Genomic DNA, 9,901 nt, shown 5'->3' with positions numbered 1-9,901 from the left:
TTGAATGCTTTTCGCACCTTTTCCTGTCGGTCCTCTCCCCTCCTTTCATCTCAAAGATAGTGGTTCGACGGTGTCCAAACCCGAAGGCGCCTGCACTAATCGGTTCGAGTCCCGTGCAGCGCAGCGTACTTTCCCTCTAGTCAACCCAGCTGTGGAGTGGATATCTTGCTGTTTGAGGAATGGAGAAGGTAAGACAGGTACCGTAAGAACGAGGGACTAGGTCTCTGCCATCTAATTGCCTCACAACGGGCTGCTGTGCATTGTGATGAACCCGAAATGCGTAAGTCTTGGGAGGGGATGTCCCTTGAGTGAGCTTCGGTGTGGAGTTTTCTTTTGCGGGGGTGTGTAGAAAAATATGCGGCAGCACTTCAATCACTTCATGCAAGGCGTGTCTTTATCAAAGAGAGAAGGTCGCATCCTATGCACCGGTCGTCTACTCCTTTCTCTGCACAAACAGGGACAAGGGAATCTGGGAGAAATATTGAGATTAGTTTTTTTTCTTCAATCGTCCTCCAACTCATCCTCCACCCCTTGTTTCCATTATGTCAAAAGTGGGATGTTTTCGAGCTGTCAGACTGTGATTTCAAAGATGAAGGGTATGACAGTCAGAGGAAAGATTTCATTTCATTTTTTATTTTTAATGGTCTCTGTGGAAGTGCGTACCTACTTAAATTTCAGTTACTCTGGCGGTTAACTATCTCTATGAAAAAAATCCTTTTGTTATGAACACAATATATATAATTATGTAATACATTAGTTACATAGTTATGGTCAAAAAGACTATTCAAAATTGCAGGTGACATTACCCTTCTTTGATGTCTAGCTGTAGACATGAGGTCCATACAACGTTCGTCGAGAAACACTAATTAAAATCCATGGTCGGCCAACTTTGACCTATAATTGTTCTAGGGCTGCAGGTCGGCGTTTCTCTTAGTGTTCAGTTGTTGCCAGGCTTTGGCCGCAGAAAATTAATTATAATTAATTATAAGTGTAAAACAGGGATCAACGATGGCCCCTCGGTTACAAGATGTCAACAGCATCCGTCATCCAACGCAACCCCCGGAATCTGGAATAAGCCCACGCGAGGGTGAAGGTGGGGTTGAGGGGTGGGGGGGCGGAGTGTTGGTGTTTCGGCAGCAGGCGAGGTGATTACCTTCATTTTAGAAGGCCGTTGCGCATGCCTGACATAATTAACAAGTAATCCAGCGAGTATGTGACTCTGCTTCTTAGGTTCTATATAAGCTCCATCGTGTTTCGACATGTGAGTTGCACTGTCTCCCTCCTCATAAACTGTCAGGTCACTGAGTACGAGTAACTCGTAATGCAGACGTGTGTTGTTGTCCGACCGCTTTTTGGTTTTTGTTTTTTTTTTTTTTTTTTTTTCTCTGTTTTTATGTCCTTTCGTTTTCTCTTCCCATATTTTTCTCCCTTTTTCTTTTGTCCCTGCTTATAATTTTCCAAATTCTCTCTTACTGTCTCTCTCCCTCTGCTTGTCTCTGTCTCTCACTCACGCGCGCGCGCCCACACAAACGCCTTCTCTAATTCTTTTTTCTCTTTCTCTCTCTCTCTCCTTCCTTTTTGTTCTTATCACTGAATACCCAAATCATGTTATTTACCTGAAATTGTATATACGACACGGACATGCTTTTAGTATTTGTAACATACGAAAGAAAAAAAAAGATCATCGACAGCACAGAACCAAAACGAGACCAAGTAGAATCTCGACGTTTTGAACTAAAGCGAGCAAACTTCATACAGTTGTTTTGCTTCAATTTTGCTGGTTAATATTTCCGACGTTTATATTTTTGTTTTTGCAGTTATGGTGACATACATCATAGAGTATGGTGACAATAATATGCCTTTGTCGGTGATTGAACGTTTATTTGTAAAGCGGTTGCTGACTTAGTCTCTTCAGTGTAATACTTTCTGTCGTTCTCGTGTACTCTGTTTATCGGGTAGTAGTCACTCCTCCCTTGCTGACCCCCTACCCCTTTCTGTCCCCACGCCCGCATCAGGTTCTCGATAGTCGGCCTTGATCACACCCATTATCTACATTATGTCAGTTTTTAAAATAATCCAGTGAATAATGCGCCCCAACCTTCACCGTCAACCCATTCTTCTTCCTTTAGTAACACTGCGACAGAAAGCTACTGCCAAATCTTGACTTTAAGAATTTTCGTAAGGCCAGGCTTATTATATTCGCCCGTATGATAAAGAAAAGCTCTTTTCGGAAAGTTTTATGCATCTTTCTCTATTGCTGTAGATTTTTCTGCCCTTGAAAGCAAATCATCATCATCATCAGCAGCAGCACATTTATTTACCCGCTGAGCAGCGAGCTCCATGAGCCTAAAAATGTACAAAACAAAAATACGAAAATAGACAAATGAGTGTGGGTTCATCACCCCCGTCCCGATCCTAAAGCACCTCACTCTTAGAAAAAGAAAAAGACTTGTTTAAGAGAAATGGTCAATACCATGGGGTACTCCATCTTGCTATAAATGGTTCTATAATTTCAGTTGCAGTTTTCGTCGCCCATCAGTTCGTGCTGAGCAGACAAGACATCCAAATATAGAGGTTTTAATGCACTGAAGGTTGCAGTCACATTTAGTAACAGTTAGACCCACCCCTATATTTTGATGGAGACTTCCGTAGCTTCGGTATACAAGCAAAAGACATTATGATATTTTTTGCACATTTTGACATTATGATTTTTCTGTATTTAGTCTCAAAGACGAACCTTGGGGAAAACAATATTTATACATTTCAAAAGGAAATGGAAAAGTAATTTTCTTAATGTTTCCTTGCTTTCTAGAGATGAAGAAAGACTTGAAAATATTTCGCTTTAAAGACCAGCTGACTGGAGCAGGCACCACCATCACTTCAATCGTCAAAGAACGCAGTATCCTCCCTTTCTCCTCGTCCAGAATACAGCGTACGTTGTAGAACAGAAGAGTTCATGCCCTTGAAACAGTCTTGCGGCAATCTACTTGTCAGCAACTTTCTTTCATTCCAAACAGTCTGTGTCAGGCTTTGCTGTGACAAACGGAAAAGCGATTAGCAGCAGCTTTGAAAAAAAAAAAAAGTGAAATTTCTTCAAAAAATAGAATTTCCACAAAAAATTTTCACATAAGCTGAAAATAATTGACAGTTGTCAGAAAAATGTTTATAATTAGTCGGAATAATGGCCCATTCATTACAGTTTATTACATTTATTATATTTACATTCATTACAGCGACATTACAGTTTTAAGACTTTCTGTAGTGACTTTTAGCATTGTTCTGAGAACGGCGAGAAGGATTTGTGGTGATTGCATGTTTATTGTTGTTTATTGTATGTTTATTGCTGCTGTAGAGGGGCCTTCAAGTTAGTCCTGTATAGGTGGGAAAACAGAGAGCTGCACTCTAATAAGGGTTAGTCTCGTGTCTTGTGACGATTGCTGTTGTGGCTAGTAGCACTCTGAGGGTGATGCTTGGTTTTCAGAGCAGACCTGACGGTGGGATTGCAGTTAGTCCCGCTTTGATTGTCCTGGAAAGTTGCTTGTGTAGCCAGGAGGGCGTTAAAGATGACCCAGCGCCATTCACGACGACGAAGGTGATGGCTAGGAGTGACAACTCTTGCTGCTGTGGGTTGGAAAATCTGAAGCCCCTTCACTTCCCCTCCCCATCAAGTCCCCTCCCTGCCACCGATGTTTATGAATGGAGGAATACAAACCATTGACAGGGAAACAACTGTCGGCTGGCAACAGCTGGGATTGGCCGAGCAAGAGTGTGTGTGTCGGGGCTGGGTGGGGAGGGGGAAAGCAGACACCGCTGTGCCGCGAAGTGCAATAACTGGCACAACACTTGACGAAATCGTCGATGAAAATTAATACCAAACGGAAGTGGCCGCACCAGCAGCTGTGTCGCAGGTATTTTGCTGTCAGGGGAATAAAGCAAGCCCGGGAGGTGCGTGAGGAGGTGTGACGTACAGCCATCAGCCATCTGCACAGTGACATCACTTGCCCCGCAGTTGCCCTCTGTGAACGATAGTTGTGGGATATTAGGGATAGGGTAGAGAGGGCTGAACGACTTTCCGCTTCTCAAAAGTGTGTACACTGACAATAATCTAGAAAAAAATCATTCGTTCAGTCTGTTATATGGACACATATGAAATCCAATCTACATAAAATAAAGCGAGAAAGTTCACGGGTTGAAGAATGTACTGTCGGCAAAGAAGAAAAACGAAATTTTCGGAGCGGAGAACAGTTAACCCTGTAAATCGAAGAACTGCGGACAAGATGGTTATGACAAAGAACAGACTGCAAAGATCGTTAGTGATGAAGTGGTGTATCGGTGGAAACAACATGGCGCAGGCAATCCAGGAGAGTGGTAATGGCGCAACAAAAAGCACAGATCAATAGGAGACACTAAAAGCGACTTCAGACAACCAGAGACAAGACCCTCAACCGAGTCAGGCGAAGGGACATCATCACTCTCATCACTATGATGAGAAGTGATAAATCTGAACAGTAAACGTATTGAAAACGCTGCAAGATTCACCTCCTCAAAGGTCAATAAGTTTATATTTGTTTAGACATTGAAACGTTGATAAATACTAGATTAAAACAAAAACCACGATAATCACAAAAAGTAAGACAAGAAATTACAGAAATCATGCAAAGAACAGCAACAGACAATAGCTTTTTTCCAAAAAGTTGAGCGCATAACCAAGTACACAAATACATTGCTGAAATGTCGCCCTGCCCGTTGAGCTGTCGGCCATACTACAACAATTCTAAAAGTCTGCTAAACTGTGAACACACAAATAAAAATAGAAAGCGGAGGATGCAGTCCTTCCCTCCCTCGAACGAATGCCAACACGACTTGTGACCAATTCTTCTTACACTTTTCGCCGTGCGAGAGCGACACCTGTTGCACATGGGGAGAGGAATGGTAATGCTTGTGATGCATTTTGACATCTGCACGTGCCACAAGTTGACAAATGCGTCCGTTGAACTGTTTACAATGTAGGGTACTGTGGACTTTTTGAGCAGTCACCTGACTTCTGTGTACGTCTTTACAAGTCAACACACATGTATGATACACAAATTTACACACATCACACATGGTAATTTGCAACACGACAAAAGACATGAGTCTAATGATCTCCCTTACTCCACCTTCCTCAACGAAATTATCTCCCTTACTTGACCTTCTGAAGAAAATAATCTAGCTTGCACTTCCCTTCTCCTTACATTTATAGAAACTGTTTCTGGACCCTCTGTTAAAGACGTAACCAGTGTCTTTGTCTTGTTTTTGTTTTTTAGAAATATTTTTTAAACACTTAGAAAGCCGTTTACGAAATGAACAGAGAAAGGGCGGTGTTAAGAAGACGGAAGCTACTAAAAGGTTAAAGGTTAACTGAAGATTGGTCCAAAAGAACATGGGTACACGCGCAGGCTTTTAGTCAAGTGCATCGGAAACGGAACAGCCCCATACTTCTCTCTTCCTCCCTCAACACTCTCCCCCACCACGACCCTCCAAACGGTTATCGCCTTACAATCACTCCCTACCGCTGACGTTGCGAAAGGAGAGGGGGGAAGGGTTGCAAGGTCGGAGTTCGTTGAGAGTTCACGACAGGAAGGTCGGGCGCTGGTCAAACACGCGGACCTCCGATCAGCACGTGAAGGTACGGAATGCGTGTCTGCGCGCGCATTCTTTCTCGCGCCACGTGGTAGGCGTCACTGAGGACGGAAGGGGATAAGTGGGGGGTATGGGGCTGAGGGTGAACAGGGTGGTGGGATGGCGGGATTTGGCTTTTGGTCTTCTTAGCACTCTTGTCCAGCCAGAATTTAAATGCTTCCCACGAATCCCGGCCGGAAAGGCTGCTCAGGACGAGTGACTGCTGCTGCTGCTACTCTTCTGGGTGAGAGGAGAGAAAGGCCTTGCCGCTTGAAGGTGATTGGCTCCTGCTGTTTACGTGAGCTTGGCTGTCGGTAGTCGGCAGAACCAGTACACTGGATGTACTTGTAGCGACGGCAGACAACACCGACATAAGACAAGTCCTAATGTCACTTTCGTCAAATTTCCTTTATTTTTAAGAGACTATAAATTTAAAGCAAGTCACGATTCTGTTCAAAGCACAAAGACTTGTTTTAAATTGTCTACCACATGCGACGTTTATGATTCTGACATGAAACAGCTGTAAAAACAACAACAACAACAAAACTAATAATATAAGGGAAGTCCCTCAAACTTTCTCCGTGGACTTCAGAAATGGAAGTAAATACTTTGCTTGAGTTCTTTCTTGCCACCGTTAACTCGCTGAGCGAGGATGATGATGAGGAAGAGGATGACGACGACGAGGACATGAGGAAAATCACGAGACATAAGCAGATGCCGGTCCATTCAGCAGCTAAAAACCGTTGCTCTTCATGCCGTCTGCGCGTCACTTATGTGCCCCAGTCCCAACCTCCAGGCTGTCCAGACTAAAGTGCCCCAGCTGTCTCAATATACTGCTTCCTGTTGCCAGGAATCTCTTGGAATCTTGACCAGAGTGAGTCTCTTTGGCAAATCCTCGTCCCCCACCCTCCTCTCTGTGCCAGTCTCGTAGTGGAAGCCATATTCACCATCCCCAGCCCTCTAAACCAAGCCTCGATGCAGTTTGCTAGGTTGGGTGGTCGTCGGCACCCGGCACAGTACTTTCGCCACGTGGTGATTTCGCGCTAAAGGCTAAAGGCCAAAGGCCACTCAGGACATATGTGAAATGCATGGCTATGTCTGGCAAAGTTTTTTTTTTAACTTCACATATCACATTTTAATTTTTTCATCTGCAATATTAGCAATCTGACTAGGTCATTGTAATTATCAGATGAAGCCTCGTTATCCAAGGCCCATGACAATTTGCATACCACCACTAACTTCCCTCATTAAGCAGGACAGCCCCTAAAACAGCCATATAAACAAACTGGGGTTTTAGAGGAAACTGGGAAGAACAATGTATTAAGGTGAAAAATGTCTTCGTGAATTTAACGTAAATTACAGAATCTACTGCAGTTCAACAAAGAAATTCCAGAAATCTCTTGCGCCTACTAGACAAGAATTTAGATAACACTCACACTGGTCTCTTCATTCTTGACATTTCTTGCCAACCCGTTAATCAAACCATGTCTACACAGTTGAATGTCTCAGTATCGAAGAACTGTCACAGTTTACTCTACAGCTGAAAAATCTACTTGTTGACATGTTCAGTCAATGGATTGAAAATAAAAACAACTTTCCCAGTAAATGTTTTTATATGAGAGAAACAAACTTTTCATACAATTTGCGTGATTAGATCGTGTTTGATCTACTGGATTATTTATCTGCAACTGCATTGTGCTCTGAAAGTTGCCTGGGCAATGCCACTTTCTTTCTTTTATTATTATTGTGAGTGTGAGATGTAGATGAAAGGAAGAGGGGAGGCGAGAGACGCTGCTGGCTGTCCAAGGGGGAGATAAATATTGTGATGGTGTCAGCCGTCACTCGTCTCCACCCTTTTCTCCATCTTTCCCCTTCATGGGACACCACCCTTTGAAATTATGAGGTTCTCTACGTAGATAGTTAATGTCCTTATAACAAACTTTTTCGAGTAAAATAACATTGAAAAATAATCATTTCTGTAACAAGATATATAAATCAAACAAGACTTACTCCGCCCCATCCCACAATTCCTTGTACACCTAATGTCAACAAGGTTCATAGACCCCCAAGTCACTATCGCATCTAGCTAACAAAACCTCTCGTCAGATATCAGTGTTCCTAACGGATTAACAGGTTCGTAAATAAAAAGAAAAAGAAAAAAACAAGAGTTCCGCAGGTGAACCAATCGCAGGCAAGACGAGCTTCAAGAGCAACCTGTTACCGAGAAGTGCAGCATTAGATGAAGCACTTGAAGGTAGGTCTAGGCCACCCCTCCAGCTTGGTCCTATAAGGTCACGTGGCTAGTGAGCCCTTGCTAAAGTCTCCTGACAGCAGGAGAGTAGTTTGACAATAGCGCCAGTCTTTAGTCACGTGACGGCAAACAACGGCCCCAAAGCCACCATTTTGTCACTAGTCAGGTTTGGCACAGGCTGTTAAATTAAGTCGGGAGTAAGATTCGATAATCAAGACAACTAAACAAACGTTGTTTTGAACTGACCATCACCTGACCGGAAACAGGCGGCGAAGCATTACCGGAAAGGGGCGAGCAGCCCGATGAAAGAGGGAAGCCACTCCTTTAATGAAACTTGGTCAGAAAGTGTGCGGAATGGGAGATAAACGGTCTTGCCGGCCTACTTCTCCAATTTTAGGGTTAAGGAGTTAAGAGGCTGTTTGAGGGAAAGGTCTGCTTTTTGAATTGCTGTTGATTTAAGAAGCAAAGAGCACTTCATTTCGTACTCACTGATACTTTGTTGATTCTGTGCGAGTTATGACACAACATGATGTGATCTTTAACAGCTTTCCACTCCTTACAAACATTTTCTTGGACATTTGGCCACTAACTGAAAACAATTTAGTTTTTCTTTGTTTGTCTTTTCGGTATACTTCATTATTCCAGAATAATGCATTAATGAGGGTTATCCCTTTATCTATCTGGTCACAGGACAAGATATGCTGTTTGCATACCTGGTTTAATTCCTAATGTATGCAAGTGAGCACGCTCAGTGTAAATTAAAAAGTTGGAATATACAATGTTTGCGAATGCTGCACGGGTAAAAGCAAGAGAAGGAAGAACAAAAGTCGTGGAAAGTGCACCAAGTCGTCCTTTCGTCGCCCTGCGGGTAGCCTTCCACGACTTTCTCCAAGCCAACGGTCAGAGCTGGAGAAGAGCGGGTGGAGGTGTGGAGGCTGAGTGGCGAGGCGGAGGGGGCTGCAGTTTCGAAGTTCTGCATGAAAATTCCTGCCAGACTATTTACGTGTTGATGGCAGGTAAAAATAGCAGCCGACCTCCACAGCCTCCCAGGGCACAGGAAGTTGTGAAATAGCAGGTAAGAGTGCTTGTGCACAAACATGGGGATGGTGGAGCGCCTGGTGGAGGGGTGAGGTGGGAGGGGGCAACAGAAAGGTGGACGGTAGGATTGGTATTCCTGACGGGAACGCTAAGAGGTTTGTATCTTCCATGTGGTTCGTGTGTAGGAGAGAGAGAAAGTGAATGTGTGTGTGTGGTGAAAAGGGCATCTGCCTGTGTACGTGTACCTGAGATTATATTCGTACATACATGCAGAAGTGAGACACCAAACGAGAGAGTGAGAGAAAGAGAACTGTTAGCTGACAACAGTGAGTCCAAAGCCTTGATTTTGATTATGAATCTTGAATATGAGAAACTCGAGAAAATGGATAGTGAAACTTATAATAGCACAATCCTAGTGATGGGATAGTCTTTATTTTTTTGCTGGAAGTTCAAAATAACAACAACAACAACAACCAACTTTATTAGTCCCAATGGGCAATTAAAAAAAAACAAAATAAAAAATAAAAAATATAAACACGTCCTCTACCCCCCTCTTCTTTCTCTCTCTCTCTCTCTCACACACACACTTTCTTTCTTTATTAAATTCATCATCGCCTCAGATACTGCTATATATATATTGAGATATACTGCTCTTATTCATTGTCAAAAAAAGGCTGAAGACAATTTTGTTAATGGTTTGCACTTAGAAGGAAACGATTCTCTTATTAACACATCAAACAGATTGTGGGCGGGTCTAGGACCAGGTACAGAACCATAGGATGCACGGCAGAAAGAGGATTTGTCTGTCGAGCTTTCAGGCCGATAAAAGCGATCCCGAAATAGCTGTGAGTAGTGGTGTTACCTGCTCGAGTTTCCTATGGTACTCCTGCCGCCAGCTCCCAGAAACGATACCCGGCCAGCCTCTTAATTTGGACCCGGCGACCGAACTCC

This window comes from Pomacea canaliculata, linkage group LG6 (assembly GCF_003073045.1).
Source record: "Pomacea canaliculata isolate SZHN2017 linkage group LG6, ASM307304v1, whole genome shotgun sequence".
Taxonomy (NCBI): domain Eukaryota; kingdom Metazoa; phylum Mollusca; class Gastropoda; order Architaenioglossa; family Ampullariidae; genus Pomacea; species Pomacea canaliculata.
This window is presented reverse-complemented; position numbering follows the sequence as displayed.